Below are 22,141 nucleotides of genomic sequence, written 5' to 3'. Positions count from 1 at the left end.
CGCACACACACACACACACACACACAGGCTCAGAAGATTAAAGCCCCTGCAAGCAGGCACAGGGGCTGGGGGTTCAATCCCCTGGCCTACCGTGCCAGCCCTGCACCCAGGGCACACTGAGCTGGTGATTAAGACTGAGCGTGGTGGTGCATGCCTATAATCCCAACTCTTGGGAGGCTGTAAACACCTTGAACACCCTGTGGACCCTTCCCCCCACAAAAAAACACACACACAGTCCCCCTATTTATGAGACATTCTGTTTCTAGTCCATTGTATGTCTTGCTACATACCCTCCCTGATTTCATAAACCCCAGTTCCCAGTACTTCTGTACTTTGAAAAGCCCTGTGTTAGAACTTATTTCACCAGGAAGACTGAGAGCCCTGCTCCCTGTGACTATGAAGGACTCCCTAGGTGACCACTCTGTCCTGCCTTACTTGAGTTTTAACAGTGGAACCCTAAGGCCAGAAGGCCCTTGGAACCTCTCCCCACTGTCCACTCGGTGCTTGAGCCCTTCACAGTCTCCGGTGGGGAGACCTCAGAAACACAGAGCGTCTTCGTCCAGCCGCGCACGCCTCCTGCAGGTGTGGGCCCCATCGGCTAAAGCCATCTGTGTGTGTACGGTGCTCCCCAGGGAGGGCAGCCGGACTGCCCCTCCACGTGCTCATGGTGGAGGCCATCGGCAGGCCTGCCTCCTCCCCTCTGCACTTCCATCCTGGACACCTGGGCTAGTGCTACTTTGTTCCTGCAGCTTTTGCTTTTAGGATGTCCCTGCTGGGGCACTTGATTCCATATCCTTCTGTGGTGACACGTTACTCTAGCTCCCTTCCTCTGTTGTCAGGATTCTTCTCATGTGGCTCTCTGATGTCTCGTGGCTTTATGTCTCGTCTGTCCCACTAAGGCTGCACTTTGCAAGGTACAACTCAGAAGTGCCTCGTCCTCCTCCAGGGCCATGAGAGAACACCCAGCGGGTGTGCAGGCGCAGCGTGCTCCTCCCATTGCCACCCCAAACCCTCCATTCACTGAGTAGACCTGCAGGGACATAACACTGAGGCTATCCACGGTTGAGGCTGACTCGATGGCAGCCCATCTTCAGAAGGCCCAGGCGAGGATTCCTGACAGTGTGATCCTTAGCTTGTGTTTTGGCTGTGAAACTGATGCACAAGTGGGCCCTGTGATGAGAGGAGAAACGCAAAACACAAACAAAAGCAAGCAGCCTTCTGGCCGAGCGCGTTTCACATCTCTGTCCCCCGCTTATTGAGCTAGCGGCCCTCCTCTCACTTTGCACTATGCTCCAAAATTACCTAAAGAATAACATGGACTCTGGTGTCTTATTTTATCACCTTAATGACTCTTGGTTCCACCCAATTCCCAGAGAAAATAAGAAGCGAGCATCATGGAAAATGTAGCAGTCTGGAGCAATCTTTTACTTGTTAACCTGAGTAATATACAAGACTGTATTTTATTTTCCTGAAGCAGGTCACACACTTTACACTCTTCCAAAGGTATGAGAGTTGTTGTACAAAAAGGGAAAAGAAAAGAAAAAAAGACAGTCAAGAACTACTTTTAGAGCCCACAACATTTTTCTAGTCACAGTGAGCGTGGGGCTACCTCTTGGCAATTGGATTTCACACTTCGATGCAGCCGATAAACTTTGGAGATGGGGTCTAGAGAAAGGTCCCTGTTAGTGACTGTAACAGAACATTTCACTGTAATTCATATATAAAATCACTACTAGAGCCTACTTTATCATATGGTTTTCATATCATCACCAGAGTCCATGTCATGCTTTAGGTAATTTTGGAGCATAGTGCAAAATGAGAGGAGGGCCGCTAGCTCAGTTTTGGGTCAAAGCAACTAAAATAATGAAATATATTTTGAAACACCTGAACACTATACTTTGAGTCACTAGCTTGCTTGCAAGTTTCTGGCCTGAGCCTTCGATGGGGTCATGAGTGCTGGGAGCTCCAGTTCTGACTGGGTTGCTTAGAAATTAGCCAATTCATCTGCAGTCCATTTGTCTACATAGTCCTTGAACACAGAAAAAGAATAATAAAGATTTATTTCATGATTTGTTCCTCTAAACAATTTACAAAAAGTTCCCTGTGCACAAGAGTGTCAATGATCTTTTACTGATAATGAAAGTGTGTTTATTACTTGGCTACAATCTGCAGGGTGAATACAGCTGGACACAGTGTCCTTGGACAACCCCATACCCCACCTGTCGACTTCAGATAAAACTGGAGATTACGTTCTTCGCTTTTAACTCTCAAAGGATCACCTCCATTTCCCTTGCTCTGCTTAACATTGAGTAGGACTATAGATTTATTTTTCAGAATTCAGACATGAGGAGAACAGAACAGACTCGTCTTTTGATCTAAATTAAGCCAGAATGATTAAAGTCACAGAAAAGAAAACTAAATTAGCCTTCAACCCATGCTCTGGCTAATGGCCTCTGGCAGTGGCCACACAGAGGACATAATTAATGACACTCATGAGCTGCATTTTCCATGATGCTGGTTTCTTATTTTCTCCGGGAATCAGAGTGGAACAAAAAGCCATTAAGGTGATAAAATAAGACACCAGAGACCATGTTATGCTTTAGATATAAAAATGTCTCCCAGAAGTCTCACATTTGGAGTATGGCCCCGGCCTGAGGAGAAGGTCACTGGGGTGTGGCCTGGAGGGCGCACTCTCATCCCCAGCTCCTCTCCTCTTGCTCTGCCCCTGGGTGCCGACTCACGCACAGCCCTCTACTCCATGCCCGATTACCAGGCCACTGCCGCTCTGGAGCCAGCTGAACGTGTACTGAGCCCTCTGAAACTGTGAGCCAAAATAAGCCTTTCCTCATTTAAATTGCAGGTGTTGAGTATTTTATCCCACTGATGGGACAGTGACTGACACAGACAATGAGTCTCTTGAGTGCTTTCCTGCTTGGCTCAGCCAGCAGTGGGCCTGGCCCCTCCATCTTGCCCAGACAGGAAGAAAAGGCATAGGACGCAGTCACAGTTGCTAGGTAACCACTCCCAGGATCAGAGACAGTGGCTCAGGAGCCAGCTCTGGTCAGCCTGCTCGAATTCCATTTGCACGCCTCCTCCCAGCCCCATGCTGGCTAACTCGGTGCTGATAGCCCAAAATTGGCCCTGGTGGGATTCATTTGCACTCATGAGGCCAGCAAATCCAAAGCTTTTCATTGGGAAGAGCTCATCATTAAACATTTACCAGCACCCCACCAGCCGAACCCTTGAACAATGAGATCAGTGACCCTGGGAGAGGGTCAGCACTGGGCCTTGGGAAGGTCACAGTCCCCTGTTGATGCTGCAGGGGGGCATCCTGCACAAGGACCACGCCAGTGGGAACTGTCCTAAAAGCCCAAACTCCAAGCTTCTCTGACTCTTGCAAGCTAGGGGTGAACTGGATTTACCAAGTATTTCTTCCATTTGCCACACGATTCTTTTGGGGAATGGGGCCTGACTATGTGCAGGCCTGGCCTCTCATGAGAAGCACAAGGATGCCTGAGGGGATTCCAGAGCCAAGACAGGTCCCTGTAGTTCTCTTTTGACATGCGATCACTCCTGGTGCTCAAGGAGAATATAGGGATTTAGGTAAAATTTCATCTGAAAAAAAAAAAAAAAAAGTGAGCCAGAATTTACATAGCAGAAAATGACTGGATAGCATTTTCCTCTGTCCTCGTCCTGTTGCGAGTGTGAGGGTGTATCCGCTGCTTTCCCCCGAACTCTGCAGACGTCTGTGTGCCCAAGCCAGATGTGTACGTGGACAGTGCTCCGAACCACAGCGCCCTCATCTGCCATCCACTGGGTGGAAGGAATGGGCCCCGGCTAGCGCTAAATGTTGTTGGACAATTGGGGACGAATTGAGCATCAGACAGCACTGGCTTTGTGGGTGGTGCTGCCTCAGCGGCTGCAAAGCCCAAGGTGCTGCTTCCACCTCAGCTCACATCATCTAAACTGAACTGCGAGGACAGCTGGTCAGACCCGCTTGCCGGGACGATGTAGACAAAGCAGTGCCCAGAAATGGGTGGTGTTCTCGTCTCAGCGGAAACGAAATAGTTTCTTTTTCTCCTTTCAAGACAAGTATCCAGTTCTTAGGCTCATTGTATATTTTTTATTTATTTTTATTCTTTTGTACAGGGTCTCAATATGCAGCTCACTCATAGGGATCCTCCTGCCTCAGTCTCCCCAGAGCTGAGATTACAGGCGTGCACTACGATGCCCAGTTCCAGGGCTGGCACAGCACACCCGGGGTTCTGGGGCTGGCATGACATATGGTACCGGAGATGGAACTCAGGTTCTTGCACTTGCCAGGCAGGTGTTTAGACTGCCTAGCTAACCCCCCAGCCGATCTAGACACACTGAATTGTCTCTTTTTATATTCAGAACTGACATTTCTGTGCGCATCTGTTTCAGTCACACTGAGCATTATCTCTTCTCAGGAGTCATAGAAGCTGATTTTGAGAATGTGTAGACTCATTTGTATTTCCATATAAGCCTGTGTGGACAAGCGCTGGGGCAACAGCTACACGGAGTGCGAGACAGGCAGCAGGTGATTCAGCGTGCCCTGGGTATCTGAGGAAGCACTGAGGCTCAGTCAACATTTACACAACTGCTATCCTTGTGCACTCCAGCTAATATTTATCTCTGGAGAAGGAGGCTCTTCATCCCAGGACTTATTAAATACTAAATGCCTTGTTGAAAAAAGAGATAGAGCCTGAAAATGTCATCAGCTCTGAAATACCAGCCATTGATGAAGCTATCCGGGTAACGTCAGTGCGCTCTTCTCCCCGCCGCACGGCAGTGAAGGGAGGATGGTGTCTTCTGGGTGATGTGCAGGGGAGCCAGCTTCATTAAGCCGCCAGCTTCCTCCACACGCTGGCTGGACACAGAACAGACTTTGTTGGCCTTGCAGAGCAAGAACAAAAAACCCTTTGTGATGGGGAACAGGAAGCCACGGCTGGGAGGTGCCAAGCAGAGAGAAATGCTCTGGGAGAGGCTCTGAGCCTCAGAGGCGGGCTGTGCCACCAGGCGTGCTCTGTCCTAGCGCAGGCTGCCAGGGACCGGACATGGCTCGAGTCCTGGTCCCCAGCGTAGCAGGATGAGGTAGCCAACCCTCTCAGTGCCGGGTCCTAGCACAAGGCAATTGAGCATGTAGATGTATCACAAAAGAGATTAATGGGGCCGACGAGATAGCTCAGCAGTCAAAAGTGTCTGCTTAGGCAAGGCACAGGGACTGCGGTTCGATTGTCCGCACCACATGCCACGCCAGCACCACCCCCAGGGTGGGCTGAGCGGGCCAAAAAAAAAGGGATTAATATGGTTCCTGAGGGACCTGGCTCATTCTGGCAAGTGCGGCTGCTGTGAAGGAGTCTGCCCCTCATCTCCCCTGCCGCCGCTCACCCTCTGGCCGCTCCCTCTTGCCTGATGCCTCACATGAGGTACCTCCCTTGCCGGAGGTAAGAAGGCCCCTGAACAGCTGAGCACACACCAAGGCTGCGCTCTTGGGCCTTCAGAACCTCTTCTCTTTCTTTGTTTGATTTTTGAGACAGAGTCTCAGTGTGCAGCTGACTGGACGATCTTAGATAAGGCATTCAGGGCTCTGCCTGGGATCACGCATGAAACAGATCTAAAAATGCCAAGTCCACATTTTTTGTTTTTGAATTAAATGACATAGTAAATTTTAACACTTACCCCAGCATCTGATCTGTGACATAGTTTCATCATCTAGAGTCCATTCGTCCTCCACCCAAGCCCTTTTCTCTCTGGCTATGCACACATAGCTCCAAAAAAGGGTTTCAAACAGCATAACTCGTGTATCATTCATTTCTTTCTACTCTTAACTCCTAATTCTATCTCTCTACCTGTGATTTCTTATTAGAAGAGAGGAAGAAATTGTGCAAAAGAGGAGCCTGACTCGTTCCTTTCAGCCAAGACTCTCCCACATGCTCCATCTGATTCCATTCAGTCTTGAAAGGGTGTCAGTTTAGTTCAGGTCCAAGCAACAGGAAGTGGAGGTTCAGTAATTCGTCAAAGGCCAGTGGGGGTCCTACCCTGTATCTGCACATGGCAACCCTTCAGAGACCTCCCAAAATCCAAATGCTTATAGGGATCAAAACCTTTTCAGATTCGTGTATCAGTTTGCTCAGAAATTCTACCTCTAAGCATCAACCTAGTCTAGGATAAAATGAAAGAGGAATTAAGATATGTGCCTAAAGCATCACGGGTATTTTTCAAAGCATCCAAGAAAGCACCTCCCTGGTCCAACTGGAGCAATGGAGAATGATAAGAGAAGTACGCAGAGCCACTGAAAACCACACTTCTGCTATGGTGTCAGGAGCCAGGCCACAGGGAGCCCCGGGGGTAGGGGGGGAGAGGATGGCAGTCCGTGGGGTGCGGGTAACCCCCAGTCTTTTATCTGGGTACTGTTGGCTTCTGAGCACTTGCTTTGTGAATGCTCAGCAAGCCACCCTTCTGCGCGCACGCTTCCCAGCTGCAGCGGCACGCACTGGCGCGGCCACCTCACGAACCGCAAGCGTCCAGTGCGGCGGTGCGGTCACGTTGCTGTGATACCAGCGTTCTCCTCTGGCAGAGCTTGCTCTTCATACCTGTGATGGCGAACCTTCTAGAGCTCTCAGGGAGAGCACACAGCCCGCTGCGGAGTGAGCCCCAGAGGCTCCGCAGCACTGCGCCCGCACACCAGGCAACGGCTCCCCGCTTCCTCCCTCTCGGCCCCCAACTCCAGCCGTCCTGCGTCCTCTCTCTCTCCGAATTTGTCAGATCTGCACATCTACATCGGGGGACTCGGGCAGCGTCCTTTTGTAAATGCTCACTTCACGTGCAGTAGTGCTCTTGTGTTTCACCTGTGGTGACAGCATCTGTCAGGATTTCTTTTCAGCTGAAAGCTGAGTGACACTGCCTCGTGTGTCTGCACCACCGCTTGGGGACACACATGTGTTGTGAGCTACACCTTTCGGATATTGTGAATAATATTGCTGTGAACACCGGTGTGCAGCTAACTCTCCGCAATCCTACTTTCAGTTCTTTGGGGTACGAGCCCAGAATCGGAATTGTTGGACTTATACACACTTTTAGTATGCGTGTGACACGTCAATAAAAATTAAAATACTACTGCCTGGGTTTCACCTCTAGAAATTTTCATGTGATGGTCAGAATTTGTACAGCCTCCTTAGGGAACGCTCCTGTGTCTCCAAACCCGGACGATGCATTTCACCGGTTCTTGAAAACGTCTTGCAGAGATCTGTGTGGAAGCAGTACCAGGGCCAGGGTGTCTGGGGCTGATGCCAACCTTGGCGCGGTTGCTTTTTTTGATCCTGCGCTATCCATCTGACCTTTGAACCTAATTCGCATCCTGTGGGAACCAGGAGGGTCTGGCCGTCACTGCTGCGCTTCCAGCAGTTGCCGGTAGGGGGCGATGGCACACCGGCTCCGCCCGTGAAGAGCGGGCAGGGCTGCCCGCGCTCCAGGAACCAGCAGGTGGGTGTTGCGTAACCAGGGGAGGCGCCGCGCAGGAGCCGGCTCGACGCACCGAATGCTTTTTTCACGAACTGCCTGAAATTCTTTCCCTGCTTTTGCGCTGGCGTTAAACTCCGTGCAAACACCATGGTGAAGGAGCGCAAGCAGACGCCTTGCGGTAGCGCGGCTGCGGTGTCGGGACGCGGAAGCAGGGCTGGCGAGCCGGCTCTGTGGGCTTTCAGGCTGGAGAACTACTTTTATTTTTATTTTTATTTATTTATTTAGCAGAACCGGGGATTGAGCTCGGGCCCTTGCCAGGGGAGCGCTTATTCTACCGCGCCATCTCCCGGCCCCGTTCCTCGGGACCTGTTTGCACGCATCTCAGCCCCGCAGCACTCCCCGCTCAGGGCTCGGAGGCAGGCGCGCCCAGGCCAGGCGGGCGCTGGAGGAAGGCCTGCCCGCGCCCGCGCAGAGCCAGCCGGGACACCCGCCTCCCTCCTCCGAGCTCTTCCTGCTTCCGGCTTGTGAATCAGGGCGCCCACAGGCTTGTCAGGGGAGCATTCCCCTTGTTTCCGACCTCAGGAAATTATTTCTACCTTTTGTCTGCTTCGTCCTTGTCGTCGCTTTTCCCCTCTGCTGGGGATTATGCCCAGGACGCTGAGCACGCGAGGCGAATGCTGGGGTGCTGGGCTGACCTCCTAGCTGTCTTTATTTTTTATTCTGACAGAGGCCTCGCTCAAACTAGCGATCCTCCTGCGTCAGCCTCCTGTGTCCCACGTAGCTTGGATTACAGGTGTGGGCCACTTTCCTGGCTCTCTAGGCCTCAGGGTGGCAAAAGCATCTCTTGTGAATGCCACAAACGTGGCTCTGTTGACACAGCGTGGCGTCGGTTACCATATTTAAGACAACACACTAGTTCCAAAAGTCTTCCATTCATAGCTGCCCTGATTTTAAAGTGGATGCACGTTGAGGCACCCAGATGCAAGCGGAGGGTGTTGTCGCCTGAGGGCCGACCCTTGCTGCCGAGTGGCCAGGCCTCTAGCCACCCTCCAGCCACCCTCTTCCTCTGGCACACAGCTTCAAAGCTACCTTCTGAGGCCTTCTCTGACAGAAGCCTGTGCTCCCTTCTGCTTTGTTCTTTTGACTCGGCGTCTGTCGCATCAGCATCCTAAGCCGCTAACTTTCTCCTCAGGCCGGAAGCCGCCAGGCCGGAAGCCGCCAGGCCGGAAGCCGCCCTTGGCCTGGGCCTCCTGGGCAGCCATTTTGAGACTGAGGTGCTAACAGAGCAGCCATCTTGTGGCGGGAGGCCCTGAGGAAGCACACTGTGCTGGCCTCTGGCGCAGACAGGCCGCGCGGGCTGCCCGGCGCCCAGCTTGCTGTGGCTTCACCCACTGCACAGACTGGCTGTTTGCTTAGGGCCTCTGGGCGGTGGCGTGGCAGCCACTCAGGCATTGCTCTGCCTCAGCTCCCTGGCTGACACTGTGGCCTCCTCCCTGCTGAGGGCTCCTTTCTTTATTTCTTTTTCTTTTTCTTTTTCTTTTTTTTTTTTGGTCCTTGAAAAGCCTGGCTATCAGCTCACACTTTCAGGTGTCGAATTTCATTTTTCAGGAGGCATAATCCAGCATTCAGGTTTCTGCTGTGGGACGGGGTTTGTTGCGCAACAGGGACTTTTTCACTTCCTTCTTGGAAAGTTGGGCTGGCTGGAGTACTGTCACTGTTCTAATGCGTTAACTCTTTCTGGTCCTGGTGCCACCTGTGGCAGTGCCCTGACAGAGCATTAAGATGGGCCAGGAGGCCTGGGTGGGCCTCGGGGACTCTTGGTTCCCGTGTGGATTAGGCCCAAAGCAGCAGGCTGGAAGGAAGAAACAGAAAAGAGACATGCTTTCATCACTCACGGGACCACCATTTATTAACCAGATGCTTTGTGTAGAGTACCATGCCTGGATTGTTCGTTTCAGATGCATTGGCTCCTGTGGCCATCGTAAACTTCCATCCCAAGTATTTTGTTTGTCTTTTGTCAGTCAAGGAAGTTGAGGACCAGAAAGGCGATGGCTTACTCATGCCCACAAGATCCCAGCAGGGGACAGCAGTCAAGAGAGATCCAGGGAACTAAGCCCACAGTGGGCAGAGTGGCAGAGTCCCCTCGGCAACTTCTCCCAGGCCTCAAACTGACATCTCTCCTCAGCGACCGCAGCTATTCTCTGCCAGCTTCCTCCAGCTTTCTCCTCACAGGGCAGAGCACCCATGTCACCTGCCCCTGCTGCCACTCCAGGAAGCAGGGAGCAGCACACCCGCACACACAATTACACAGGGACACACAACCCGCACACAGAAGCACAGATACACATACGCACATAACCAGACACACACATGTGCACTCTTAGATACATACATATATATGCTTACACTTGCATACGAATCTAGATGTGCACTCACACTCACACATGGCCACACACATCCATCCTGAACACATCCATGCCCTTATTCACTTATTCATGCATATAGCACCTCACAGACTCACAAATTCACACGCACACTCAAAGCTTCACTTACATAAATTTATACTCACATCCTCCCTCACATACATCTACTGACAGACACCCGCACCCACACATGCAGTTCATACGCATACACAGGTACATACTTGTACACCTCCCACTAGTGCACACGGATACATCTCACATTGTCCAGAGGTTGGTGCCCAGCCTAAGTAAATCAGCGGTATGTTGTGGGTTTGTGTAACTTTCCAAAGCCACTGGAAATAAGAGCCTGTGGCAAGGACCCTGGATGGTGGCAGGAAGACCTGAGGTCTGTGCTCAAATTTCACCATCCCTGGCATTCAGGAGGTGGGTGCAGGGCAGTCCCCGGGGAACGCAGCTCACCCTGTGGAGCCTCATACATGACCTTGTGATCTTAGCAAGTAGCTCAGCTTTGCCTTGCCTCTAGGGCCTCACCTGTGATAAGAAGCTAGTGATGGTGCCTGCCTTGTCAAGCAGTGAGTACTACATGGACACATGTGGAGCTAGGGAAGCAGGGTCTTAGTCACTTTCTTGTCACTGAATGGAATACCCAAGCCCCATAACTTAAAGGAGGAGAAGTTCATCGTGGCTCAGGTTTCAGTCCACAGTCAGCTGGCTTCACGTAGGATGGCTGAGCAGAGGGCTCTGGCATAGGAGAGCTGCTTGTGGCATGGGGAACAGGAAATAGAGCAAGAAGGGAGGGGTCAAGGAGGAAGACACACCCTGCAGCCCTGTCCCCAGTGGCCTCCCCCTTCCAACCAGACCCCACCCCTAACAACCTTCCACAAGCCCTGCCTGTGCCAGCAGGAGGCTCTTGGGGAGCTGGGTGGGAAGCTCCGCATATGAACCGTAACACAGAGCATGGCTCAGACAGGACTGATGGCTTCACTCTCCTCTTCGTTGTGAGCTGGTGAGGAGGAACACCATCAGCCCACATCAGCAGGAGGCTTGGACAGGGAAGCGTCCTCCAGCTTTTTTTGTTGTTGTCATTGTGTATTTGGTACAGGTCTCATTATGAAGCTCAACTCCTAGTGATCCTCCTGTTGTCAGCCTCACCAGTGCTGGGATTACAGGTGTGTGTCACCATGCCTGGTCTCAGTGGCTGGCTCAGCGCACCCAGAGGCAGGGCAGGTGCAGTGTGTGGTGTGGGGGATCAAACCTTGGTCCCTGAGCATGCCTAAGGGGCTTAGTCATCTGAGCTATCTCGCCAGCCCTTGGGTTTTTTTTGTTTTCTTTTCAGTGCTGGGGATCTAACTCAGGACCTTGTGCATTCCAGTCAGGTGCTTATGCCTCTGAGCTGTCTCTCCTGGCCTCTGCAGCTTGAAAGGCTTTCTCTTTTCTCGGTGGCTGCAGTCTAAAGCCCCTCACACTTGAGATGCTTTGGGAGTGGAAAAAGATCTCGTTCTGAGTCTCCTCAAGGTACCCTGGACTTTGTATGGTCAGTGACAATCTCCCAGGGGAGAGAGGCAATATCTCAGCCCAGGTCTGCACCCTCCTGCCATGCCCACCCCAAGCTAAATTAATCCTCTTCCTACTAGGGTTCAGAGAAAGCCAAGTGAGGAAGGACCCATGGACAAATCAGAATATCGAGCTTGACCTCAGCTTACACTAGTAGACTCTTAGGGTTAATAACCTGTGACATCTGTGGTATGAAGACATGTCTTCAAAGCTACAAAGAAACTGTGGAATTATTTTAATTAAGAGCAATTAAAGGGTCAGGGTGGAGCTCTGGTGAGCACTGGCCTGGCAGGTGTGAGTCCTCAGTTCCATCCCTGGCACCAAAAAAAAAAAGAACAGCTACACCAACTGCACTCTATGTTGTCTGTATTGTCCTGTTTCTTCTCTTGACCTATGTAAAATCATTTTTTAACTCTTCATATCTTAGCCCACCCCTTTCTCCTCGGGTGGTCCGCTGCGCTCTGCAGGGCCCTCCGCTGCCTGCTTCTCCCTTCTTGGCTCTGTGAGGCGCCACCCATTGAGGCCTCTCTCGGAAGGTTCCCAGGCAAATCAGCTGCAGCCTTTCCTCTCCCTCCTGTCTTTGTCCCACTTGGAGTGAGGTTCCGCTTGATCCAAAGGCTCTATTTGCCTTAGAATCCCAACTATTTCCTTATCAGAGCGCCCATCTCATCAAAGCAGTGGCCAGAAAGAGGCCCGCTTGGTTAGCAGGCTGCAGATGCCCAAGTTCTCCTTTCTCCTTCACCCCAGGAGAGGAGACTGGGGGTCACCATTCAGGATTGTGTGATTCATGTTGATTGTCACTTAGGGTTTGTTTTTTGTTTATACTTGCACCCAAGTTTACAAAATAAGTCCTGTCTATGGCTAGAGCATTGTCGGATTGGGAAGGTGGCCTGCAGGGAGGTCTATTCACTATGTTGGTTTCTGCTTCATAGTTCGCTGGACTGATTGACTTAAAAATGAAGCTGACATCCTTTTTGTAAAAAATAAAGCTTTCTTTTTAGTTATAGTGGTGGCTCTGGAGATCACCTCAGGGCCTTGTATACAACTGGAAGGTGCTCCGCCACCCAGCGCTCAGACTACAGCTGCTTCGAGAACGCATGCACGCACGTACGCAAGGGCGCATGCTCGCACACACACTCGCACGCACGCACGCATGCACACTCGCATGTACGCAAAGGCGCATGCTCGCACGCACACTCGCACGCACGCACGCAGAGAGCAGTGCTGCGCTATAGTCACGGGTGCTCCGCGCAGCGCCGTTACTTATGTCTACACCTCAAACTCAGCCGCATAAGCAGCGCCACTTCAAGCGGTTCAAGGCAGTTCGAGGTGGAAAGCAACGCTGGCTGCGAGGCTGCAAGCCTGAAAACCCAGCGCTCGGCGGGGGCTGAGGCAGGAGTTCAAGACCAGCCTGAACTACTAGCGAGACCTTGTCTCAATAAATAAATAAACAAGCAAATAAAGTCAAATAAAAGTTGGAAAGCGATTTGCTCTGGACAAGGGGCCAAGCAGTCTCCTTCGCTCCAGAAGGCAGAGTTGAGTTACAGAAGTATTCTTAGGGTTGATTTCAATTTTTAATTGAAGCATAAATCGCATAGTATCAGAGACGTAATTCCTTTTTTTTTTTTTTTTTTTTTCCGTATTTTAAGGAAGGGTCTACTGGGTGTTCAGTGTCTCACTACTAGATCGGCTAGATCGGACTCGTAGTGATTGTTCAGTGTCTCACTACTGGATTGACTAGATCGGACTCGTAGTGATTCTCCTGTTTACAGCCTCCTAAAAGCTGGGATTACAGGCGCGCTACCACGCCGTCTCAGCACACCCTGGGGGCGGGGCCAGCACGGCAGGCCCCGGGGATCCAACCCCAACCCCGGCCCTGTGCCTGCTTGCAGGTGCTTTAATCCGCTGAGCTATTTGGCTGGCCCTTCCAGTTGTTAAAAGAACTAAGCACTAAACACTCCTGCCTCACCATCACTCTGATCAGGAAATGGAGCATTACAAGCACCTCAGAAGTCCCTGTGGGTCCTCTCCAGCCACAAGCTGCCACCCACACCAAAGGTAGCCACAATCTCAATTTAGCCACGCTACCACTTTGGTTCTATATGTCACTATGGTGTGGATTCTTTTACATCTAATTTTTTTTTTTAATGTATTCAGTACAGGGTTTCCCTACACAGCTAGGACTCGTAGTGATCCTCCTGTTTTCAGTCTTCCCAGCACTGGGATTACAAGCGTGCAGCACCACGCCCGGTCTCGGTGGCCAGCTCAGTGCGCCCAGGGGCAGGGCTGGTGCGGCATGTAGTATCAGTGATTAAATCCTGGCCCTGCGCTTTCCTAAGCATGTTCTTAGTCCACTGAGCTATGTTGCTGGCCCTGCACCTATCTTCTTTCATACGGGTGGTGGGAGTGTTTTCTCATCCCGCAGCCCACGTTGGCCCTGAGCTCCCAACACTCCTGTCTCAGCCCCCTGAGCGCTGGGATCACTGCACACCCAGGAGCTTCTTTTACCCAAACTCTTGTTTATAAAATTCATCTGGTTCTCTGTGCAGAGAGAGCGAATGCATCTTCTTTTCTCTATGGTATTCTGCACGTGAACGCACTATAAATTTTTATCCATGCGCGTGGGGAAGGTCTCCGGGTAGCTCATGGTGGGAAGCGATTATGATAGGTGCTCCGCACGTGCTGGAATCTGCCCTCTGTGCGCACGTGTGTGCGTGTCTGCTGGACGTGGGAGCTAGAAGGAAGTCGGGGAGGCGAACGCTCAGCTTCCCGGAGACGGCCCTGCTGGCAGTTCTCCAGTGCTCACATTCCCACACGTCACGCATGAGATTGTCACTGGAATTCAGTGTGGAACTCCAGCCTTCACAAACTGTGCTGGAGCACACCCCTGGGCATGCTATCCTGGGCCCCGAAGAGGATGCGTGGCTCTTCCCAGGAATCCGCCCCACAGCTAACTTTCCACACAGATTTGCCACGAAGACATCTCTGGGAAATGGACCTTGCTTGTCTTGCTTCCTCCGAAAGCTTGGGGAATAGGGCAGAAAGACTGACGTGCCTTCCCCACCTGGCCTCCGGAGCACCCCGTCTCCCTCTGTGATCCCAGGGCTCCGACCGAGGGCTGCACAGCCATCTCTCACACCTCAGGGGAATGTCACACTAATGCCGGCTTCTCTGCTGTCCCATCTCCAGCCTCCAACGACAAAACCCAAGTCCACCACTCCTATGCCTTAGGCTGGTGATGCATTTTCCGTGTTCTTTCTACCTGTCATCTTTCTATTGTCAGATTATTCCAGTGCCTGAGATTGTCAAACTTTCACAGAGAACAAGAATACCATTTAAACCTCTCTACAGTTTGATGACCCAGGTAGGACAATAGAATCACTGTGCTCTTGCTCAGCCCCTGGACCCCGCAGGTCAGCACAGGCTTCAGAAAACATCCTGGGGGCGGGGAGCAGCTACAGCTCATAGCAGGTGGGTGGAGGCTGCCGCTAGCCGTCGTGTGGACCAAGTCTGTGTCTTGAAATGCAGCTTCTTCAGACGTGACCAGAATGTGACCAGACCAAGAACTGCCTGCATGAAGCTAATCATGGCTCTTGGCAACCAGCATTAGGTAGCATCAGTTATCCAGAAACAAGACACTAGCGGCCTCCTTCACCCAGAAAGTGAGGCTAAACCCCAGTCCCCACCTGACACCTGAGGGACCTGGGTTGGATCCCTCAGAAGGCAGAGTATGGGCAGCCAGCCAGGACAGCATCCCTGTTTGGAGACCACCCGTTGCCGCTGGTACCCTCAGCTCCTAGCGACCCTCTCCCCCACAGGTCAGGCCCTGAGGATGTGACAGGGCACGAGAAGGCAGGGCCAGGGTGCGCAGATTCCAGTGCCTGCTTCTCCTCGGCTGTGGAGAGTTGTCTCCCCACCATCAGGACCACATCTGCAAACACTTGGAGGGTGTTTAATCACAAGTAGTGATTAAACGAATTTGTCTGAAAATACAAGCTTGCTTTGAATTTAAAACAAATCCTTCTGAGGAAAAAAAGGCATGCAAGTAACACAGGCTAATGCTATGAGCCCTCCCGCACTTTCCAGGCAGCCAGCCAGGGAAAAGGGGCAGAGTCACACCCACTTGTCCCAGCTTGATGGTGTCCTGGCCAGTTTAAAATGGAAAAAAGAAGCCCATCCCAGTGTGTGTATGTGTGCGTGCACGTGTGTGTGTGTGTGTGTGTGTACACGTGCGTATGCGCACTAGCAACGAGGTCCGGGCCTTGCGCAAGCCAACCATGTGCTCAGGCACTGAGCTACGGACCAGCCCCCAGACAGATTTTTAAAATACAGATTTTCCAGGACTGGGGTAGCACATGGGAGGCCCTGGCTCCACTGCAGCTCTGCAAAACACAAGAACAAAAAACGAAGTAAAGCCAACAGATCTTCCCCGTCTCCAGTCTGGGACATGGAATTGAATTCCTGGGGTACGAGACATGGAAGTCTGTATTTTTGAGGTTCCTGAGTGGTTCAGATGTGACTGCAGACTACCAGTAACCCTGTGGGACTGCTATTGTCCTCAGATTATGTAAAAAAAATCACAACTATCCAGTGCAAACACTACCAGCCGAACGCTGGAAAGATGAAAGAAACCTAGGCTCAAAATCAGACTCTTTCACTACTTTAAAATATTCCACTTGCAGCAGGCTGGGTGGCGCACACCTGTAATCCTGGTATTCAGGAGGCTGAGGCAGGAAGATCACTGCAAGTTCAAGACCAGCCTGGGCTACAAAGTGAGCTCAAGGCTAGCCTCAACTGCATAGCAAAGCCCTGTCTCCAAAAATAAAATAAAATAACATTTTAAATAAGACAGTACAAAAAATGAAAAATAAAAAGAAGAAAATAAAAAGAATAATAATAATTGCTCATTCAATTTAATTAGACAGGACAAACTGTTTGAAACTGTAGATGATAAGGGTCGGCCAGATAGCTCAGTGGACTAAAGCACAGGGGCCTGTGTTCGATTCCTGGCGTGCTGTGCTGGCCCCACCCCTAGGGTGTGCTGAAATGGCGACTGAGACTGGGCGTGGTGGTGCATGCCTGTAATCCCAGCGCTTGGGAGGCTGAAAATAGGAGAATCACTGTGAGTCCGATCTGAGTAGTGAGACCCTGTACTAAATACATATAGATAGATAGATAGATAGATAGATAGATAGATAGATAGACAGACAGACAGATGAATAGAGTCTACCTGCCATACTGTGCTTCCCTAGGCTAAATGCAGAAGAGGGCCGGAGAGATAGCTCAGTAGAATAAGCACTTTCCTGGCAAATGCAAAGCCCTGAGTTCAATCCTCAGCACTGAAAAAATAAATAAATAAATCAAGCTACACGCAGATGACAGGGTGCAGTTGAAAGCAGCAATGAGTCCAAGTGGCAATAGCAACAGTCACATGCATGCGATTGTTTGTGACATCTCACACATTATTTTCTTTCCTTTAATCCATCAAACCTTCTTTAAAATGGAAATAATAATCCCATCCCCAGTCAAGAGCAGAGGCCCCCGAGGCCAGTGGTAGATGGCCTCGTGTGAGGACAGCCGTGCACTCCATGGCAGAGCCAGGGCCCAAGCTGAAGGCTCTTGAGTCCATGCGGTCTCCCTCGGCGCCGGAAGTAAATGCATGAAGTGTTTCGGCAGCTCTGAGTGAGGTCCTTTCCCTGCCGCCCTCCCCACACACACCTCGAGTGTCCCCCTCGGCGCTCCGCTGAGCCCCAGAGAACCAGCGTCAGAGAGCAAGTACAACCTCCGAGCTGTGCCTGTCCGCGGGGAGACAGTCACTGCGTACCTCACCACACAGCACACCCCTGGCTTCAAATGGAAGAGGAGATCGCAGCCTCCCGCCCCCACAAGTGCACATGTGGGGTCCCTCCGGGAGACCCCAGCTAGCTTTGAGTATTTCCACTTCAAAGGGGAGCATGGCTGCCTTCCACATCCTGTCAGTACCGCACTCCCCAACCTGTCTTTAGATCTTTCGCCTGAACCTTATAACACCTTTTTACTCTTCCTTCATGGGATTTAGGAGTGTGCCAGCTGGGGAGTGTAGGAAGGGCCATGCACACCCATAACCCCAGCCCGAAGGAAGCTGAGGCAGGAAGATCCTCGAGTCCTACCAGAACTACCAGGATCCTGGAGACCTACCACTCCGAGATGCTGTCCCAAAGCAAAAACAATAAAAAAAAAAAAAAAAAAAAAGGCGGCACACAGCCCAGGGCAGAGCACCCGGCTGCATCCTCGGCACTGCAAGCAAGCGAGCCATCTTCTCAGTGGTTCTCTTGCACACTCCGTAAAGAATTACCCGTGTTTTAAGAAGTACGGAAAACTCAAACAAGCATAGGAGGAGCACAGGGCTTTCCCTCTCAGTCTGGGGTGTGGGAAACAACTTCCCGTGTCCCAGGAAAGAGCTCTATGTTCACTCCTGGGCTGGAGAAAGAAGAGGCAGGAGGCGCGAGCCGCTGTGTGCGGCCGGGTCGGCAGCCCTAAAGCTTGCCATGCATCCTTTTGCTGGCTGTGTTCACCAATGACAAAGCCCTGCTCTTAGTGACAGCCGCGCATCCTGCAGCACCTGTGTCTCTGTGCACCATTTCTGAGTGCTTGGTCCTTCTCATCTTTATTGTGTCCTTGTGGACAACAGTGTTGCCCTCTCTGACCGCCCGCCTCCTGCCTCAGATCTTCCAGGGTGCTGTGCTCCGGCCTGGAAGCCCTTCATCAGGCTGCAGCCCTGCTTGCGTGCAGCACCCATTCCGCAGCTCCCCGGCCTGATCTAAGCTAAGATCCCAGAGACCCACCGGCCTAGCGTCCTGCAGCCCATCAGGCACCACGGGCGCAGTGTCCTCTTCCTAGTTTGCTGTGCCCCAACAAGGCAGGCCTTGGTCCCTTTTCCCATTTACTGTGCAGGCCCCACTGGGTGAGCTTCCCACTGCATAGCAGGTGCTCCACAAATACCTCGTTAAACTGCAGGAGCCACAGCTGGGATCTTGGGAGTAAGTCATAGAAATGGACTCAGGGTGATCGGAATAACTACAAGTCTGGAAGGATGTGGGGAGCCTGGGGTTCCAGGGGGAAGCCCTCAGTTGCCTCAAGAAGGCCCTCATATTCCTGGCTGCTGGCTTCTCACCCTACCAGGCTCTGCAGCATCCTGTGCAGCCCTTCCTGCCCCTGGCCTGGGGACTGTGCGGGCTGGGGTCTCAACATCCCTCAGAAAGACAACCTGCTGTTTTGTTCCTGCGGCTTTGCCTTGGTGGACCTCCTCGCCGAGTGACCCTGTGTCTCATCTCAATGAGGCTGTGCAGAGCACCTGGGGTCAGCGCTGGCCACAGTGCTTATGCCCTCTCGGAAATGCGCCCAAGCTGGGCTGCAGGTGCTTATAGGCAAATCTGATTTCTCACCAATGTACCTCTCGGAGGCCAGGTTTGTAGGTCTAGATCTCCTCTGGGGCCCTGGGAATCCCTTTATGTTTTCAATGAGTAACAAACATTGTTTTTAGAAATAGCTTTCTCTATTGATTATTGAAACTGTGCTAGTAATCGGTTTTGAAACTGTCTATTGCTATTTGTTTCTCAATAAAATTATTTTAAAAAAAGAAATAGCTTTCTCTTTTATTGTCATCAGAATTTCCAGAAAAAAATAAAAGAGAGAGAAAATTTTTTGGACTTATTTCCTACCCCTTCCTCTTTTTCTTTTGGTGGGAGGCCATCCTGGGCTTAAACCCAGGACCTTTGCACTGAACTACATCACAGACCTTTTAAAAATTTCCCTTTTGAAACACTAAATCACTAAGTTGCCCACACTGGACTTGACATGCTATCCTTCTGCCTCAGCCTACCACAGAGCTTGAATTAAAGCCATGTGCCACTGTGCCCAGCTGAGGGAGATTATTTCTACTGAGACTGTACTATACTGTAAGATGCTCTGGGAAGAGGCTCTGAGGTAAGTAAAACAGCAGCCAGCACTGAGAAAATCTGGATGTGGGGATGCACGCCTACCATCCCATCCCTCAGGAGGCTGAGGCAGGGGGATCACTGTGAGTTGGAAGCCAGCCTAGGCTACATAGCGAGTTCCAGGCCAGCCTCCCTGCATACCAAGACCCTGTCTCAAGAACCCTAAAAACCAAAAAAAGAATCCTAGACATCTCCCTAGTACAAGTAAAAGCTTTCCTATGAGGAAATTAGGAATTTCCTGGAATGATCTCTCCCTGAGGAAGAAAGGAAGAGCCATAGTGGCTTGTGACAGGACCTGATTTTATGGGATGCTTTAAAGCTTGTGGCATACTTCCTTCAAATGCGAAAGTCAAATATAAAGTCAAAGCAATCTCTCAATGTTCATTTGCTCCTGCTGAAGTTACCTCAGCAAGAAAGGCAGCAACTGCAATTCAGGATTCTTCGTTTTTCTCTAAAAGAGCAGGGCCACTTGATGAGTTTATGAAGACTGCCCTGACACCAGAGCCCAGGCTCTCAGGGGACCTGGGAGCACTCCCAGCCTTTGCCACTAGGGTAGAGGGAGCTATCCCTGCCCCAAGCACAGTCCTCCAGCAGTGGGAGTCACAGATCAAGTCCCCTCCCCTGAAAGTTCACTGATGCCTTAGCCCATAAGACCTGTGACCTACAACCAAAGACGCTCAGCCTGCAACCTTCAGCCTACATGCCTGCCTGCGTGCGTCTTCTGGGCCCCACGACACCAGAGTCTGGTGATAAGAAAGACTCCAGGGCTTGCATTTTGAAGATGAGGTTCAGAGAAGTTAAGGAACTGCCCTACCATGAGCCCCTTCTGGAGCCGGGCAGGACTGTGTCAGCCTAGGTCACTCTGCTCCCTCTGTGTGTTAGAATAGCCCAGGGATCTTGGGACAGCATAGAAAGTCACACAAGCTACAGAAAGAACAGAAAGCAGACAGGGGCAGGCGCTGTGCTGCGGCACAGTGAGGGGCTCTCTGCAAAGCCAGTGCGGAGAGGTACAGTGCTGAGCACAGGAGGTTACAGTTTTCATGGTAGCTGTAAGAATGGTGGTAGAACTGTTCCATGAGTAATGGTTTTGGAGCAGATCTACAGACCAAGGGAGGGGGCCGTGTGGACACCCGGGCCGAGCTCCAGGCACAGACTTTGTCCAGAGCCACAGGTGGGCTGGCCCAAGTGCTGGTGTGGGAGCTGGGGCAGGGACGGGGACGAGCTCAGAGCGCCACGTGAGACTTCCTCAAGCCCATAAGACTTCTGTCCTCCTTGCTGCCCAAGCCACTGGTCACATGACTCAAGTCTTCACCTTTGCACCAATGTCCTGCAGGGCCCAGAAGGGACAGCAGAACCAGTGTGAGCGGCGAAATGTCCATTTCAGGTCGGAGCTCCTGAACACACATTCAGCACTGGGGCACAGAGGAGGCTGCCAGGCAGGCAGCCAGAAGGAGCAGTGGAATGGAAACCACCTTCACCAATAACGGCACCATGATTTTCATGTCTTGAATCTGATTAGTGGATCACGTAGCTGCTTCCCTTGTCAAGCCCAATTCCCTGTTTTCCCAGCAGCTTGGGGCAGAGGTCCCAGCAGAAGGAGATTAATTCTCCTGGCTCGTAGCCTTCTCAGAGAAGTTAATGCCTATGTAACATCTGGCACATGCCACCCGTTCCCCTGGCTGAACAACAGGAGACTGCACTGTAGCAAATAGATCTGGGTTAGGAACATTTCATATTCATAATGTGCTGAAGTTACCATATTTTAAATGTTGTTTAATGCTGGTGATTTAGTTAGACACACTTATTCTAGCTCAGGCTGGCGCAAGAAGCGATAATTGCAGACATTTTCATTTGTAATTCCTCTCCCTCCCCAGTTCCCAAGGAGGTAGAAGTAGCAGCTGTCGCAGGCTGGTCATCTGGCCTAGCTTGTAGGCAGGGCAGGGAGACTGGCAGTGTAATGATCAGTGATCTGTAGACCCTGCATAACCCGTGTCACTTGCTGTGGTACCATGAGCACTCATTGGCCATTCTGCACCATGGAGCCTTGTCACCAGGCCCTGTTGGAGAGGCAAGCTGTGCTGTGGCCGCCACCAAACATGCACTCTTCCTTGGTGAGCCCTGGAGAAGCAGCCTTCCGTGCATGCTCTGCTTCTTCCTCTCTTTCTTTTGATTGGAGAAGTGATTGGTTCACTGAGTGCTGGTGTTTTTGTATTCCAGCTGCCAACGAGGTTTCAAGCATTTGGTGCTAGAGTAGCTGTTAGGGTCTCTCTGTGCGGTCAGAACTTACACGTATTAGGACATCTTTGTCCGTACTTCCGTTGGTTCCTTGATCACAGGCCTCTGGACTTGCTTCCTGTTCTCCTTATGATGTGCATACTGCATAGCAAGTTGGGGTCTGTGATGACAGATCCCCTGAATTCTGACTTCCCTTGAGACCAGTGGTTCTCAAGAGTAAAGCCTTGTACAGATGTATTTTTGTTTTAATTTATATCCATCCCTGCCCCCCTTTAAAAATTGGTGTTGAAGTCTTATTGAGAAAACAGTATTACTGTTAATGTTTATAATAATAATAATAATAATAATAATAATAATAATAAAACTAATTAGAATTCTTATTTCCACATGAGCATTATTATATCCCAGAAGGGGAAAATAATCTAGAATGGTGAGTCTTTGGAAAAAAGTGAATTGCCTGCAAATAGT

The sequence above is a fragment of the Octodon degus genome, unplaced genomic scaffold (genome assembly GCF_000260255.1).
Source record: "Octodon degus isolate 3935 unplaced genomic scaffold, OctDeg1.0 scaffold00148, whole genome shotgun sequence".
In the NCBI taxonomy this organism is placed as follows: Eukaryota; Metazoa; Chordata; class Mammalia; order Rodentia; family Octodontidae; genus Octodon; species Octodon degus.
This window is presented reverse-complemented; position numbering follows the sequence as displayed.